This window comes from Podarcis cretensis (genome assembly GCF_951804945.1).
Source record: "Podarcis cretensis genome assembly, chromosome: 2".
Classification (NCBI taxonomy): Eukaryota; Metazoa; Chordata; class Lepidosauria; order Squamata; family Lacertidae; genus Podarcis; species Podarcis cretensis.
Genome location: NC_137171.1, coordinates 17,945,833 through 17,964,001, shown reverse-complemented (window position 1 = coordinate 17,964,001; position 18,169 = coordinate 17,945,833). Strand labels below are relative to the sequence as shown.

General features: G+C 43.6%; 1 long non-coding RNA gene across 1 annotated transcript in view; it reads left to right on the top strand.

The window, feature by feature from the left end:
- The window catches only part of LOC307210129, a 58,658-nt gene that overhangs the window by 22,153 nt on the left and 18,336 nt on the right, over positions 1-18,169 (top strand). Inside the window, exons 2-4 of the long non-coding RNA XR_013835850.1 lie at positions 6,208-6,347; positions 11,624-11,720; positions 12,640-12,880. This is a non-coding gene — a long non-coding RNA (uncharacterized lncRNA). The remainder of the gene's footprint in view (positions 1-6,207; positions 6,348-11,623; positions 11,721-12,639; positions 12,881-18,169) is intronic.

The window sequence follows — 18,169 nt, the reverse complement described above, 5'->3', positions numbered from 1 at the left end:
TAATGAAATTGGTCTATAACTTTTTTTATATTTTTCAGATCTGTGCCTTGTTTTGGGTTTAAAGTTATTAATGCATCCTTCCACGAAGCTGAAATTTTTCCATCTTCTGTTATATTGTTCATATTTATTTTTTTCAAGATAGGAAGTATAACTTCTTCTAATTTTTTGTAATAATTCATAGTAATCCCATCTGGACCTGGTGATTTGCCGTTTTTCATATTTCTTATTACTTGAGCAATTTCTTCTATTTCTATGTTAGAATCTAAATGTCTATATTCTTCTATAATTGGCGGTAATTTATTTTGTTGTAAATACTCTTTTATTTTATTTCCATCTTTATGCTCTTTTTTATATAACTTCATATAATAATTTATAAAGATTTCTTTCATTTTTCTGGGATCTACTATTTCTTCTTCTTGATCTATTATTTTATTCATAATTCTATCTGTTTGTTTTTTCTTTATCAACCAAGCTATAATCCTGGTCTGATTTGTGGCCACAATCTCTGAACAACAGTAATAATAATTAGCAACGAGAAGAGAATAAAATTGTGCTCCATGCAACTAGGCTGTTGTATTGCTTGCTGGCTGGTGGCTAGGGGGGACTTTACGTTGGAAGAGCTGGGTACGTCCACTGCATGGATTTTAGAGCAGGGTTACCACCTGCCACTTAAAAAGGACACACATTTTAATTTTTGTAAAAAATAAGGCTTTTCCCCTTTATAGCAGGGGTGGGGAACATTTTTTACCCCAAGAGGCACATCCCCTCTTCAGTGTACATTTCTGTCAGGGAACTGCCATCGGAGCCAGAGGGAGAGGGAGGGCTCCAGAGGGATTCCGGAGAGCGTCCCGGGAGGGAGAGAAGCAGCCTATCTTCTGGGGAAGGAAATCAGCATAGCACCAGTGGAGAAGGGGGGGCAGATGGGGGAATCGGCGAGGTGGCTCCATGACTCCTCGCCGGAGACCAGCGGGGAGAGCACGGGTCCTCCGCTGCCCACACCCTCCCTGTGCAGAAGGCTTCCGCGCAGGGAGAGTAGGCGGAAACTAGGCGTCAAAGAGCTTCTTTGCTGGAAGAAGTTCAAGAAACGCCCACTGACGGATTCTGCCAGTGATTGAGACCGCCACGGGTGAGTGGCTGTCCGGACAGAAAGGGTTCACTCAGGCAACTCAGCCAGGTGTGGCGCCGATTTTATGCACGAGCAACCCCTAGAACCATTACAATTTCTTAGTACAGAAAGTATTGATCTGATGTGTAGAGATCTTTCCTGTTCTAACTGATTCAAGAGAGTTCTGGAAGCTACTCTGTGTGAAAGAGGCAAACAGAAGGTTCATGATGTTTGGGTTATTCCTTCAGAGAAGCTGAGTACAACTGGCTTAAACCACCCCCATCGTTCTACCCAGACACTGATGTCCTGCACCGAGGGCCTTCTGGGGGTTCCCTCACTGCAAGAAGCCAAGTTACAGGGAATCAGGCAGAGGGCCTTCTCGGTAGTGGCACCCGCCCTGTGGAACGCCCTCCCACCAGATGTCAAAGAGAACAACAACTGCCAGACTTTTAGAAGACATCTGAAGGCAGCCCTGTTTAGGGAAGCTTTTAATGTTTGATGCATTACTGTATTTTAATATTTTGTTGGAAGCCACCCAGAGTGGCTGGGGAAGCCCAGCCAATAAATTATTATTATTATTATTATTATTATTATTATTAATTATTATTATTATTAATTATTATTATTATTATTATTAAACTGGTTCTCTTCTCTTCTGTCAAGGTCATGCTGACTATAAAAGTAAGGCCAGAAGGAGTCTGGGTTTCACTTTTCTCTTTCTATCTCTCTTCCTTCTCAGTTGTTTAGACCACAGCGCAACCTGCGTGGGATAAGAGCAATTCTTACATTTGTGACAAATTTTGCTACTGCATTACAATCCTGAACTCTGCTATAAAATCGTTTGTCTCCAATAAAGTGCAGCAGGAGATAGTTGTTGTTTTTTCAAAGGTGGGGGAACCAAGAACAAGAGGGAAACCCTAATCAGAAGTAGCACAAAATCCTGATTAAGCTTTTTTAAATAACAAAGTTTATGTTAACCCCAGCAGGGCAAAAGAAAGTCCCAATGGAGTAAATACAAAATCATTAGTCTGAACCACTTTTAATTTCTGCTTGGGATTTTCGGGCAGAGTGGTGTGGTTAATTAAACTGATTTCACGTTTTTTATCTCCTGTTATTAATAAAAGGCTTTCAGGAGGAGAAGTGCAACTGTGTTCCTGACCTGTTACCTTTAAAAGAGAAAAATCTACTAAAGAGGAACAGTTTATGCTGACCACACTTGACTTAACAATAAGCCTCCTCAACACGTTTCACAGTAAATTCCACCTTTTCACATAGATTCCTGCCATGTGGAATGTCCTTAAAATCATATTTACATTTGATCAAGGGACAGCTAGTGAAATATATACCACTTACGTTTAGAATGCAAAAAATGGCCGAAAGAGTCAAATGGTCTCAAATGCCTGGACATCTACCATTCACTGGGAGCAATGAGAACTACATTTCCATAGTTATCTGCATCATTGTGCATCAATGTGCCTCCACATTGAAGACCTCAGTCTCCATCTGTGGGAAATTAGCAGTCAAATATCTAACATTTAGTAAATCTAGGGGCAAACAACCACAGAGCTTTATTTCTAGATTTGCAAGTGTCCCTATATTTCAGGGGCAGTCCCGGATTTACAGAAGCCGTCTCGGTTTCTGATTTGATCCCAGAATGTCCCGATTTTCCTTAGGACATCCCTATTTTCATCAGAGACATGCTGAAGGGAATGCAATAAACTGCTGCAGCCTTTCTCTCCCTCAGCTTTCTTCTTCACCATGTCTTAGATGCAGATGAATGTCTGCCTGTGCCGGCCCTGAGAAAAGACTCCATTTTTGTAATCAACTATGCCTTTTGAAAGGGACACGGGTGGCACTGTGGGTTAAACCACAGAGCCTAGGACTTGCCGATCAGAAGGTCGGTGGTTCGAATCCCCGCGACGGGGTGAGCTCCTGTTGCTCGGTCCCAGCTCCTGCCAACCTAGCAGTTTGAAAGCACGTCAAAGTGCAAGTAGATAATTAGGTACCGCTCCAGCGGGGAGGTGAACGACGTTTCCGTGCACTGCTCTGGTTTGCCAGAAGCGGCTTAGTCATGCTGGCCACATGACCCAGAAGCTGTATGCCGGCTCCCTCGGCCAATAAAGCGAGATGAGTGCCGCAACCCCAGAGTCAGCCATGACTGGACCTAATGGGCAGGGGACCCTTTACCTTTACCTTTATGCCTTTTGAAACCTAGAAGTATTTTAGCTACGTAGCTTTGCTGCTATCTTTGCTGCAATCCGGTGCAAGACTGTTACATAAGTAAACATATTTTATGCTTACTTTGTAAGTTGTATTTTTTGTTAAGAGGGTTAAGAAAAAGGGGAAATTACTCAGGAAAGGCTTCTCAGCCTAGTTCCAAAACTTCTATTTTCGTTGTCATGGATGGGGCTTTAATACTCTGCTTAACCCATACATGTGGGAGACTGAAGGGATAAATTGTATTTAGTATATCCTCTCCTAGTTATCAATAACCCATTCCACACTATCATGAGGGTTTCCTCCACCAAATTGTACAAGTTAGGGGGTTTCACTAATGTGGAAGATTCCCAACCAGACTGCAACAGGGATTAGGACACTTACAGATATATTTAAAATCAAGCCAGAATTAAGAGAATTTGCAGTCTAATCCAAAGTGGATCAAGGGGGCAGGCATCTAAAACCTGGTGTTCAAACCACTAGCATGTTTTAGGGTTTGCCTTATTGGTCATCCAATATCTGGTAGGCCAATTACTGCTCCTTGTAGATATAATTGATATAGCATGCTAATGACCCAAGGGAATAGAGGTAAGAAAAGAGCTAGAAATTACAACTCATCACATGATAGCTCAGATCTCAAAAGGAGAGGTTTTTTTAAAAAAAAAAAATAATGGTTTCATTCCCATTTCAGGGGGTTGGACCAGATGACCCTTAGGCTTGAGGTCCCTTCCAACTCTACAGTTCTATGAGCCCACTCCACAGCAGGTATTTGTGTAGGTAAAGGTAAAGGGACCCCTGCCCATTAGGTCCAGTCGTAACTGACTCTGGGGTTGCGGTGCACATCTCACTTTATTGGTTGAGGGAGCTGGCATTTGTCCACAGACAGCTTCCAGGTCATGTGGCCAGCATGACTAAACCGCTTCTGGTGAACCAGAGCAGCCCACGGAAAGGCCATTTACCTTCCCGCTGGAGCGGTACCTATTTATCTACTTGCACTTTGACGTGCTTTTGAACTGCTAGGTGGGCAGAAGCAGGGACCCAGCAACAGGAGCTCACCCCATTGCGGGGATTCAAACTGCTGACCTTCTGATCGGCAAGCCCTAGGCTCTGTGGTTTAAGAATAATTTTTATTAACCAACCAATCACATCAAATCAAACCAAATTACATAAATTCCAAATTACACAGCCGAATTTTAAATTTTTGTTGGGGGTACCCATATTTCAAATTCCAAAGGGATCCAATCAACTTCTTACTTCTTACTGCTGTTTTAATGTCCACAAATCTAACCTTATGATGTTCACAGTACTATCCAGTCCTTTCTTATTATTTTTCCACATCTCTTGTTGTTATTTTCATATATTTTTCCTTTCTCTTTGTGACCTCTGATAGTCTCCGCAAGCTGGTTAGAACAGTTTGTAATCCTGTGTGGATATTACTTTTTTTTATCCAGTAGCCATATCCAGACGTTTTCCATATAATATCACTTCCATACATCAAAACAGTCTTAGCGTCATTAATCTTCACTAATCTGCCTCCTTTCTCAAAAGCTCTGAGGAGATTCACTAGGAATGCAGTCTGAAAACAAATCCGTTCTTCTTCCCGGCTATAAATCCTTTGGAAGATGGCGACTCCGAATTAATTGCTGCACCATTCCCAAAAGCTCTTATTGCTTCTCGGTCTCCATAAAGCATACTTTTGGTTAAAGTTTATCTCCACACAGACCTTAATCATCCTGCTTGGGTCAGTTCAACCGACGGTTCTAATGAGGAGGGGTTCTTGTAAATCACATAGAAGGAAAGTAAAAAAGGTCCCCCCCCCATTCAGCCCCATTGTCAACATACCCCGCCTTTGGTGTATCTTCATCGTAAAATATTCCTGTTTCTCCAACCCGTCGTCTTCTTTCTCAGAGGTCACTTAAATTAGCAGACTTCACTCCCCTTCTTCACTTGAAATATGTGCATTTGCTTCTTTTGTAATTAATTATTGCAAATTGCTGCAACCAGTGTGCAATCAGAGACAGCATCCAGGAGAGCCGAGGTCCACAAGGGGGCATTCTGCCTAGGGCCCTCACCCCCTTCTTTTGAATTAGGGGGTGATTTATGGGCACAGCAGGCAAGGGCAGTGTTCCCCATTTCCTTGGGGCAACAAGGGAGGCTGCCTACTCCCATAACAGCCTCTTAATTACCCCGTGTGGGTCGGAGAGATGGTATTGTCGGCCATCTTCCAATGCGCCCCCTAGTGGCGGACCCCTAGGCTCTGTGGTTTAACCCACAGCGCCATCCGCATCCTTTGTGTAGGTAAAAGGTAAAGGTAAAGGTACCCCTGCCCATACGGGCCAGTCTTGACAGACTCTGGGGTTGTGCGCCCATCTCACTTAAGAGGCCAGGGGCCAGCGCTGTCCGGAGACACTTCCGGGTCACGTGGCCAGTGTGACATCGCTGCTCTGGCGAGCCAGAGCCGCACACAGAAACGCCGTTTACCTTCCCGCTGGTAAGCGGTCCCTATTTATCTACTTGCACCCGGAGGTGCTTTCGAACTGCTAGGTTGGCAGGCGCTGGGACCGAGCAGCGGGAGCGCACCCCGCCGCAGGGATTCGAACCGCCGACCTTTCGATCGGCAAGTCCTAGGCGCTGAGGCTTTAACCCACAGCGCCACCTGCGTCCCAGGTGTAGGTAGTCCAACCCAAAAGACCCAGAGTCAATTTATTTAAGACTGGCTGTACTGCTGCCCCTTTCAAGGCAACAGGGACCATCACTTTATGCAGCAAGATATTAACCACACATCCTTGGTTATAAAGGAAGTATTGTTCTCATATTAGATAATAGTCTCAAATTTGCTCTGTCTCTGTTTATCTTCATGCATTTTTTTGCTGTGTTCCGTCTAGAAATCTGATTTGCCAGAGGAACTTTCGATTACACATGACTTTGCTGCCATGGATGGAGGCCTAGTGAAATGAATCCATTGTGCAATATTTTGGAACCAAAGAGGGGTGGAAATCACTATGCAGATACCTCTGATTGACAGGCGGGGATTAGCTTAAAGGGTCCCCCACAAAAGCACATTCCCATTAAAGCTGCACATGTTATCTTTTTTTGTAAGCGATAGAAAATAATCTGTTTTTGAACACTTTTTTTTTTTTTTTTTTTTGCTTCATTGACTTTAATTAACCTTCACCCAGGTTAAGGAATATCACAAACTCCTTAAACAACAGCCACATAATGATTTGCTTGGCAGGCCTCCTATTCATGTTCCATTCTTCTGTCCACTGTTGAAGTTAGACACATTGGAGTGACATAAAGGTAAAGGTAAAGGTACCCCTGCCCGTACGGGCCAGTCTTGACAGACTCTGGGGTTGTGCGCCCATCTCACTTAAGAGGCCAGGGGCCAGCGCTGTCCGGAGACACTTCCGGGTCACGTGGCCAGCGTGACATCGCTGCTCTGGCGAGCCAGAGCCGCACACGGAAACGCCGTTTACCTTCCCGCTGGTAAGCGGTCCCTATTTATCTACTTGCACCCGGAGGTGCTTTCGAACTGCTAGGTTGGCAGACGCTGGGACCGAGCAGCAGGAGCGCACCCCGCCGCAGGGATTCGAACAGCCGACCTTTCGATCGGCAAGTCCTAGGCGCTGAGGCTTTAACCCACAGCGCCACCTGCGTCCCATTTGGAGTGACATACCTAATACAAATAGGCCAACTTAATGGAAAACAATTTGTTTAACCATACCCCACCCCACACCCATTTTTGGATACAGAAGTTCTGTATAAAATTTAGCTGCCCTATCAAGGAAGGTGCAAATGTGTATGTCGAGGTAATTTATCCTTTGGCAAGAATATACAGTCATACCTCGGGTTGAATGTGCTTCAGGTTAAGCGCTTTCGGGTTGCGCTCTGCGGCAATCCGCAAGTAACGGAGCATGTTACTTCCGGGTTTTGCCGCTCACGCATGCGCAGACGAGCAAAATGACGTCACACACATGCGCGAAAGCAGCAAAATGCAACCCACGCACAAGCAGACACACTGTTGCGCCTTACATTCTATTCAAGATGCGAATGGGGCTCTGGAACGGATCCCGTTCGCATCCCGAGGTACCACTGTAATTTGGTGAAGTGTGCTGACCATTTACAAAAATAACCGGTTTGTGCCCCCCAAAGATTACACCCTCTCAGATTTCTTTTCTTTTTTTCCTGTTTATGTTATGTTATGTTATGTTATGTTATGTTTTATGTTATGTTATGTTATGTTATGTTATGTTATGTTATGTTATGTTATGTTATGTTATGTTATGTTATGTTGTTATGTGTTATGTTATGTTATGTTATGTTATGTTTTATGTTATGTTATTTTGACAAAGTAATAATCATAGATAAATAAGAATAAAAATGTGCACCCCACCACCGAGACCATCCATTATAACTATCCAACCTCCCAAAATTTCAACAACTCTTGTGATGGTTTGACCCCTTTTGTTTTAACAGTACACAAACGCCTTCCATATCTCCTCAAAATCATTTCTCCTGCATATCCCCCATCTTACCTTAATGGCAAATGTTAACTTATCATTAATAGCTATATCCCACACCTCTTTATACCATTCTTCCATTTTATATACTGCTTGCCCCTTCCACTCCTAGCTATAATAATTCATGCAGCTGTCAATAAATTTGTGAGCAGGTTCTTCATAGCCTGCAAACCTTCCATCCCGTTGTAAATTGATAATAATGCTACCTCTGGACTTTCGGTAAGCTTTAACCCAGTGATTTCTGTTATCTCCTTAAATTGTTGTTGTTGTTGTTTAGTCATTTAGTCGTGTCCGGCTCTTCGTGACCCCATGGACCAGAGCACACCAGGCACTCCTGTCTTCCACTGCCTTCGGCAGTTTGATCAAACTCATGCTGGTAGCTTCGAGAACACTGTCCAACCATCTCGTCCTCTGTTGTCCCCTTCTCCTTGTGCCCTCCATCTTTCCCAACATCAGGGTCTTTTCTAGGGAGTCTTCTCTTCTCATGAGGTGGCCAAAGTATTGGAGCCTCAGCTTCAGGATCTGTCCTTCCAGTGAGCACTCAGAGCTGATTTCCTTCAGAATGGATAGGTTTGATCTTCTTGCAGTCCATGGGACTCTCAAGAGTCTCCTCCAGCACCATAATTCAAAAACATCAATTCTTCGGCAATCAGCCTTCTTTATGGTCCAGCTCTCACTTCCATACATCACTACTGGATCTCCTTAAATACCCTTTGCCCAAAAAATTGTACATATTTACACCCCCACCACATGTGAACATAATTCCCTGTTTCTTGGCATCCTCTCTTCTCAGATTTCTTAATGACCATTTATCCTTTTGAACTGTAAACTACAAAGTCTACAACCTTCACCAACCTGGTGTTGTCCAGATATTTTGAAGTACAATTCCCATCAGCCTCTGCCAGCACATTATACCTCTATGCATGTGGAGGACACATTGCTTGGGGAAGGCTGATCTAGACTATTTTATGTGATAAAGATCCAGGGCTGTTTTTCTAGAAAAAGAGGTGCTGGAACTCACCATGAACTTATCCCTTATTCTCTTAGAACGGCCCACTTGAGAGGTGCCGGAACTGAGCTTCCGTGAGCTCCGGATGAAATAAAGCTCTGTAAAGACCCATAGTTCAAGGAATCACTGCTGCATGTTGGGTGACAGCTAAGCTGGATCTAGACAAGTCAAAGAAGCAATTCCGTTAAACGCGTTGTAAACTCGTACAGGGAAATCCGGTAGGGAAATCCGGGACTCCACAGAGCCATCTGGTGTCACAGTGTTATATCGCATATACAACGCATATAAATCTCTTTTTATTTACCAATCTAGCTGAGTCCCTAGTTTCTAGAGACATTCTCAATGTCACTTGATTGGGAGTTTTCCTGGAATGCAACAATATGATAAATTAGTTCAACTAATTAGTTTGGACTACTCAACAATTAGTTTGGACTACTCATAGAGTCATAGAACTGTAGAGTTGGAAGGGCCCCCAATAGGTTGGTGGAACCTCCAGAGTAGATTTTTGGGGGGTGTAAGATGAGAATAAAGGAAGTCCCATCGGAGGATCAGAGTTCCTCTTCCACAGCATTAGATGCAGCCCAGTGTTTTGACTGATTTATGTAAACTGCTTTGAGTTCCCTTTGTGACTGAAAATGTAATATAAAGACTTTAAACAAATAAATACTACCTTGAGAGAAGCTAGAAACAATCTAATGGAGACTGGCAGGCTGCTTAAGAAATCCTGGGCTGAGCAATTGAAGGGAGTAATGTTGTGTGTGAATTCACCAGACCCTGGATGAAACAGAACCCCTCTAGTGGTGGAGGAGAGTCATATCTCCAGTTTGAGTGACAAGCCTTATTTAGTCTGACCAAATCCCACACTGGTCAGGACTTTACGTTCTTTTAAGAGCTCTGAGGCAAAGGGTAAGAACTGCTACACCAAGTCAGGCCAGTGATTGATGGTGGCAGACACAGAGGTTGATGGACTCTGACTCCTACCAAGCATTTATCACTGTACAAAAAAAGAGCCAGCAACAAATAAAACGAGGAGCAGACACCCAGTTTGGAACACAGCGTTCCTTGGGACTGAAGCGTCCAGGACTGCAGAACACACAGGTGTCATGAATTACTGGAGCAAGTGTGGCATTTGAGGAATAGAGATAAAGGGCTCGTTCGTGTTTTCAAAAAAATAAAAGAAAAATTAGCCTGCGTTGATTTGCTCAAGGGAGAAAAAATACCACATGCTGCACACTGAATTGTCAAATGTGAAAAATTTAATGCTTCTGTCTTCACAAACACACAGCAGTCTAATGGAAATGTCAGAGCATTGTTTGCATGGGGGGTGAGAAAGAAACAATCACAGTTCTGTATTCCCACCAGCTCCGGTTCTCCATGGGCTGATTCACACTTTTATAGTCATGTTTACCCTGGTGCTTCCTACAAGGGATACATAAAGTGCAAAAAGGAAACATGAGTATCTGAATGCTTGCGGACATGCTCGAGAAAGCTGTGAGTGGCCCCGGCTCTCTGGCAGACGTCTACTGGATGTCTAGAGCAATGCATCTTCATTTTGCACAGAACTGCCATTGTCATGTATGAGCCGGTCATCCTTCGCTGGTGACACCACGGGCATTTTGCAGAAACTCGAAACAGATAACTCAGGATATTTCAGAAATCATGAAGGGAAAAAAGCAAACATTCCTTTGAATAAAACTAGTAACATTTTTCGAAAGCCATAGGGAAACATATTGCGAAACTATTCAATTGACTTATTGTCAGGTCTTTACTAGTGGGACGCAGGTGGCGCTGTGGTCTAAACCAATGAGCCTCTTGGGCTTGCTGATTGGAAGGCTGCTGGTTGGAATCCCCACGACGGTGGTGAGCTCCTGCTGTTCTGCCCCAGCTTCTGCCAACCTAGCAGTTTGAAAGCACACCAGTAAAAGTAGATAAATAGCTACTGCTGCAGTGGGAAGGTAAACGGCGTTTCCATGCGCTCTGGTTTCCGTCATGGGTTCCGTTGCACCAGAAGCAGTTTAGTCATGCTGGCCACATGACCCAGAAAGCTGTCTGTGGACAAACGCTGGCTCCCTTGCCTTGAAAAGTGAGATGAGCGCCGCACTCCATAGTCACCTTTGACTGGACTTAACCATCCAGGGGTCCTTTACCTTTACTTTTTTACTAGGGCTGTTTGAGCGGTTTGTCCAAATCCCAAATACAGGAAGGTGTATTCGGACCAAAGCACAGTTTCTCCCAGGTGTTGCCCCTCCAAGGTTATCTGGGGGGGGGGTTAACCCCTTCCATGTAATCTAAGACAGACAGCCCACCTCCAGATTGATAGAAAAAAATATAAACAATACGGTGTAAAGCCAGGAGAAGGGGGAGAGCTGGAATTTGCTTATTGAGAGCTGTAGCTTCCAATCCAGGGCAAGAATCTCACCAAACACTCTCCGATCACAGACCCTCCAAATATCCCTATTTTCCAGAGAAAGTCCCATATTTTCAGAAGCTTTCCCAGTTTCTGATTTGATCCTGGAATGTCCTGCTTTTCCTTAGGACGTCCCAATTTGCATCAAAGAAATGTTGGAGGGTATGGTGTTATCTGATCCTGGAGCCATCTGAAGGCAGTCCTGTATAGAGAAGGGTTTTTTATGTTTAATGGTTTGTATTGTGTTTTTATATATGTTGGACATTGCCCAGAGTGGTTGGGGCAACCCAGTCAGATGGGTGGGGTATGAAAAGTAAAATCATCATCATCATCATTATGTAATATGACGTCCCTATTTTCATCAGGGAAATGTTGGAGAATATATGATCATAGTGCTTGTGTGGTGCGGGTTTTGGTGAAGATTTAAAAGGATATGATCTGCTTTCACTGCCTCATTCTTATGTAAGTTTTGCTTTGAGAATGTTAGAAATTGTTTGTTGTTGGCATTTAGGTAGCATTTAGTTCAGCTTGTCTTTAATCCTTCAATACCCTACCCGCTCTTATTTTCCATCCTGTCACAGGTTTTCAGTACAGGATTCATCTCCTCTTGGGGGGGGGGGAGTTCTTCCTAGATCATAAGCTAATTCTTCTCATGCCCAAGAGTGCTAGATTTAACATTTTTATTTTTGACTTATATTTTCAGATGCATTGGCTGAAGCTCCTCAATTTAAAGTCTTGTTTTTTAAAAACAACAACAACCCTTGCAGAAGATGTGAGCTATGAATGCCCACTTGATCCTTTGAAATCTCTTCCTGGCAGTTTATGTCCAGGTTTCTCACACAAAATGGCATTCTACCAGCTCCAAAACTGGTGCGCCAATACACTAATGCATGTATCCTAGCAAAGGTTGAGAAAGCAAAGGCATATTATACACAGCTGTAGCCACCATATGGCCTGCATTAAAAAATCACTCCTTTGAGAATGCTAAATCAATATAGGACCAACTGTTCCTTCTTGTTCAGCCACTGCATAGGTCTAGAGCCCATATATATGAAAATAGATCTTTTGCCTGTTCCAAAAAGGCTGGTGTTGCATAATAGTTACCTGCTTAAAATGTGAAGAACAGAAGACAAATCTCAGCTAAGCCAGTGACTTACAAGGTGGTTTTAGTCATTTCACTATAATTTGGCCCTACCACCTCTATCTTTAATAAGGGGAGTATGTGTTGCAGATATTAAATATTGCGCAGTTTGAAGCTACTGGAAGCATAAGAACTGACTCCTTTGGAAATTCAACATTGTCTAAGCCTGTGGAAACATCATTCAAATTTTACTAGCAGAACTTTCTTCATAACAGAACTAAAACATCAAGGGTACATCAGAAATATCCATACAATGTCTTCTGCTGTCCAGCACAGGCTCAGCATCTTACAAAATATGAAATGATCCAATCAGACCTATAAGCAGAGGTCTCTGTCTCTCGAGCCTGCTTTTGGGGAGCCATTACCACATGCTTTGTCATGTTCAGAGGAAGACTAACAACCACCACCCTTTCAAGATGGCGAATTTGCAACTCAGTGCCTTCAACACATGACTAAAGGTTCACTCTCAGTTTATCAACAGGTAATCATTAACTAGTTACAGATTAGAGTCCTTTAGAAAAACTCTTGTTGACCCCCCACCCCCCAGTATTAGACCAGAAGACAACGATAAAGGGTGGTATTCTATGAAGTTTAACATAAGAGTAGACCCATTTAAATTAATGGACCTAACTGAAGTCATTTTCTACTCTAAGTAAAACTTAGTTGAATGTCACCCAAAAGCCTTAGAAAAGCTATTCATCAAAATAAGTCTAATTCTCAGTAAAGTCAGAAAAAAGGGGACAACCCACTGTGTGTATGAGCTGAAGATGCAAACTTTAAGTAGGCAAGTGAAAAAAATGTAATTTTTGCACTCAAACTAAAAACTTGCATCAACTGAGCTTTTAAGTCTGTCAAGCAGACCAGTTGAAAATAGCTGCAGACAGATCCTAGTGCAGTGAAATGAAGGGATTCATTAAGCCCAATTGGGTTCAGTGAGTTGATCTCAGTTCCCATTGAAATTAATGGACTTTAATCGTGATGACTAGCTTGTCTCATTTCTACAGGGTGTTACATTTAGCTCATTTGCTATGAATCCAGCTTACAGCACTGTACTTTTCTAAAAGAAGTCTGGTTCAATGGGGCATACTCTGAGGTTATGTGGGTACATGACTGAAGGCCTATGCATTTATTTTAGCCCAGAAAGGGAAATCTTATACTGTGGGATTTCTCTCTCTTTCTTTCTTTCTTTCTTTCTTTCTTTCTTTCTTTCTTTTTCTTCCACTCACCACATTATACTAGCGGTGGTCCTACATTTTGTCCATTTACTTGCCTATTCTAACTTTTAACTGCTTTCCCTGTGTAACGGTATTTGCATGGGCATGCAAGTTTGGCATTGCATACAGGACAATCTCGGAGGACGGGTTCTTTCCCATCCACAGGGTTAACAAATAGTTTTAATTTCTTGCAAGGAGTGCAATATGAGTTCAATGACCAAAAGGAAAATTATCCTTAGGGCAGCTTGAGCATGGAAGTACCAACAGCATTTATAATTCATAGCACATGTCCTAGAGAGATCATTTCTCACCACCCAATCACTTGATATTTGTCACATCCATTTTATGTTATTTTCAATCGCATATTCTAATATTGATGAGATTTGGGTTTGTAATACCTTCATCTTATGTATTGCATCCTTATTTTTTGGTTCTTTAGCTATTATTTTTCATTTAGTGATATCTTTTTTCTTATTTGTTCTAATTTTTCTTCTTGTATTCTTTTATATCTCATGTTTGCTGTATATAAAATCGTCTTATAAAGGTTTTTCTCGTGTCCCATATTATTCTAATGTCAGTGTCTTGTATTTTATTTATTTCAAAGAAATCTTTTAGTGCTTTTTGTGCTCTGTTTACGATCTCTTCATCGTTAAATAAATTATCGTTCAGTCTCCACCTTTTGTTTATCTTCCCTTTATTCCTTAATTCCAAAACTATTGCATTATGATCTGTTAATATTTTTGGCTGGATGTCGACTTTGTGTATTAATAATTATTAAATTATTTGTTACCCATATACCATCAATTCTTCCAGCTGATTGTTTAGCTTCTGAAATATGTGTGTACTGATTCCTGTTCAGATTTTTGTATCTCCATTTATCCCTTAAATTTAAGTTTTCTACCATTTGGAAAAATGAATGTGGCAGTCTCCCTTTCCTAGATTTCCTGACTCTTTCTGTTCTGTCTAGCTCCAGCGAAGTAACCCCGTTTAGCTCTCCCATTAGGATGATCTCATCATGTATGTAATCTAGTAATCTCTCCTCTACTTCTTTAAAGTACTTTGTTTTGTTAGCATTTGGTGCGTAGATACCTACAACTTCTATTTGTTCCCTTCCTCTTGTTATCTTTACGCCTAGTATTCTGCCTTCTTCATCTTTAAAGACCTGTTTAGCCTCTAAATTGGGATTTATATAAATAACAATTCCTCTTTTCTTTTTTATATCTAAAGAGGTAAATTCTTGACCTAATCTCTTGTTTGTTAGTACTCTCTCATGTTTTCTGGCTACATGGGATTCTTGCAGGCAGATGATATCCCAAATCTTTTTTAAAAAACACACACGTTTTATTTCTTTTTAATTTATTATTGAGCCCATTAACATTCCACGAGATCATCTTCAAATCCATTACCCTTTATTTATATTTATCTAACCCCCTGTTATCTTTAGTGTTTCTTTTATTCTCTTCACTAGTTTTCTTGTGGTTCTTCTACTCCTTCTTCTTTTTCTGATGATGTTTCTCCAAGTTCTTTTTTGTACCTCCTCTGAAATTTTCCTGCTTCGTCTATTATTCTTAAGGTTCTCCTTTTTTCTTTGTAGGTAAATGTAATTCCCTCCGGGAATTCCCATTGAAATATTATTGAGTTTCCGTTCAGTGTGTCTGTTAACGGTCTGCAGTTCTGTCTCTTTTTCAATAATCTTTTTGGTACCTCCTTGAATACTTTGATGTTTTTGTCGTCTATAATTAATTTACATTGTCGTCTTTTTTAGTAAAAAAAATGTCCTTTCCCTTTGCCTTTGCCATGGCGTGGGCCTTTGCTTTTGCCTTTGCCCAAGTGTCCGCCTTTGCCTTCTCTCTGGCCCGGGCCTTTGTCATTGCATTCGCCCAGGCCCGGGCCTTCACCTTGGCATTCGTCCTGGCCCGGGCCTTTACCTTTGCCTTTGCTTTTGCTTTTGCTTTCGCCCTGGCTCAGGCCTTCGCCTTCACCTTCTCTCTGGCCTGAGCCTTTGCCATTGCGTTCGCAGTGGCCCGGGCCCTTGCCTTTGCCTTTGCCTTTGCCTTTGCCTTTGCCTTTGCCTTTGCCTTTGCCTTTGCCTTTGCCTTTGCCTTTGCCTTTGCCTTTGCCTTTCCCTTTGCCCTGGCCCTGGCCCGGGCCTTTGCCTTTGCCTTTGCCTTTGCCTTTGCCTTTGCCTTTGCCTTTGCCTTTGCCTTTGCCGTGACCCGGTCCTTCACCTTCGCCTTTGCCTCTGCCCTGGCCTGGGCCGTCGCCTTTGCCTTTGCTTTGGCCCGGGCCTTCGCTTTTGCTTCCGCCCTGGCCCGGGTCTTTGACTTTGCCTTTGTCCTGATCTGGGCCTTCATTGTGGCCTGGGCCTTTGCCTATGCCTTCGCAATAGGCCTCCGATTTTGCCTTCACCCGGACCCGGACCCGGGCCCGGGCCCAGACCTTTGACTTCACCTTCGCCTGGGCCTTTGCCTTTGCCCAAGCATTCACCTTTGCCTTTGCCATGGCCCAGGTCTTCAACTTCGCCCTGCCTGAGCCTTCGCCTTCACTTTCACTTTCACTTTTTCCATCCATGACTCCCGAGCCTCCGCCGATCTCCTGCCCCCTTTGCCCTTTGTTTTGACTGATCAGGGGAGGCTTGGGAGTCATGGATGGGTGACCGTTGCCCAGGAGGGGTGCAAGGCATGCAGTTTCTCTGCCAGGCAAGGTGCAAAGCCCTTCTTTCACACCCTGTGAAACATAAATGCACAGAGGTTTTTTTAAAAAACCCACAACTCCCGAGCCTCCCCCGATCAGTCAAAACAAAGGGGGCAGCGAGCAGGAGATCTGTACCACTGGACATCCCTGGTTCCCCTTCAGCAGTGGCAGTGGCAGTCAGCAGCCCGGAGACAGACTGGTAGCTCAGTTGGCTCTAGCTGGCTTCAGGAGCTGCTCGCTGCTCACGGCCGTGGCGCTTGCCATTTTTCCTCTCCAGAAGTCCCCATATGATGGGTTGCACACAAGACACATCATATGGGGACTTCCAGAGAGGAAAAATGGCGGGCACCACGGCAGCTGTAGTTCCTGAAGCCAGCCAGAGGAAACTGTGCTACCAGGCTGGCTCCGGGCTGCTGAGGCTGCTGTTGCCACATTTCCTGGGTAAAGGTAAAGGTAAAGGTACCCCTGCCCATACGGGCCAGTCTTGACAGACTCTGGGGTTGTGCGCCCATCTCACTTAAGAGGCCAGGGGCCAGCACTGTCCGGAGACACTTCCGGGTCACGTGGCCAGCGTGACATCGCTGCTCTGGCGAGCCAGAGCCGCACACGGAAACGCCGTTTACCTTCCCGCTGGTAAGCGGTCCCTATTTATCTACTTGCACCCGGAGGTGCTTTCAAACTGCTAGGTTGGCAGGCGCTGGGACCGAGCAGCGGGAGCGCACCCCGCCGCAGGGATTCGAACCGCCGACCTTTCGATTGGCAAGTCCTAGGCGCTGAGGCTTTAACCCACAGCGCCACCTGCGTCCCTTCATTTCCCGGGACAGATCTGCAAATCTGGGGACATTCCGGGGATGGAATTTGTCTGGGAACAGATTTGCAAATCCGGGGACTGTCCCTGGGAACCGGGGACGTCTGGTAACCCTAGGCAAACCCCACCTTAACAGTCCCAGAAAGGGAATGCATTCTAGACCACTGCTTGCAAATCCCTGCCATCAGATGGCTTCTCAGCAGCATGCAATTGAAAAGCAACCTAGCAGATTAAAACCATATTTGTCAGAAACAAGAAAACTGATGAAAAGCACTGCCAGAAGAGCATCGCATGACATACTGCTGTTTTGCCATAGGGTGAACATGCTGTCTGTAAAGTATTGTGCTTACAGGAAACAAAGACAAACAGGTGGGTATGACAAACAGACAGGAATTCGAGGGAAGAACGAGACAATGGTGCTCAGCTTCATAAGAAATGATCCCAGCATGGACAGTTTCCACATTCTTCTCAAATCTTCTGCAAGCTTTGTTGTAAACAAAAGTTTGACAAAGAAATCTGAAAGGTTACTGGGATTTTGCAAGGCTGTAATGAAGAAACTGGACCTGAAATTGAATCTAAGGTGGGAAGCAAAACATAAAAAACTGCTTTGTACTGAGTCAGACTATTGCTCCACTGAGAGGCAGAAGCTCTCCAGGGATTGAGACTGGGACCGTCTGCATGGAAGGAAGATGTTCTATTACGCAGTCCCTAGATTAGGATGGGGAAACAGTAAGATTACTGGGTAACACACACACACACACACACACACACACACACACCAGAAGCTTTCTTATTAGGAATTGTAGGTACCAACATCCCAAAGGAGCAGAAAATAGCCACAAAGATGCTACTAGATGGAAAGAAGACAAAGTCCCTAGCAGAGAGGAATGGTAAATCAAACTGATGGACTCTGCCGAGATGGCAAAACTGACTAGAAAACTCAGGAACCAAGAAGGCAAAAAGTTCAAGAAAGAATGGGAAAAAATGATAATTTATTTAGGAGACCACTGTAAGCAGATAAAAACCTTAGCAGGATTTTAATAGCACTTGTGAT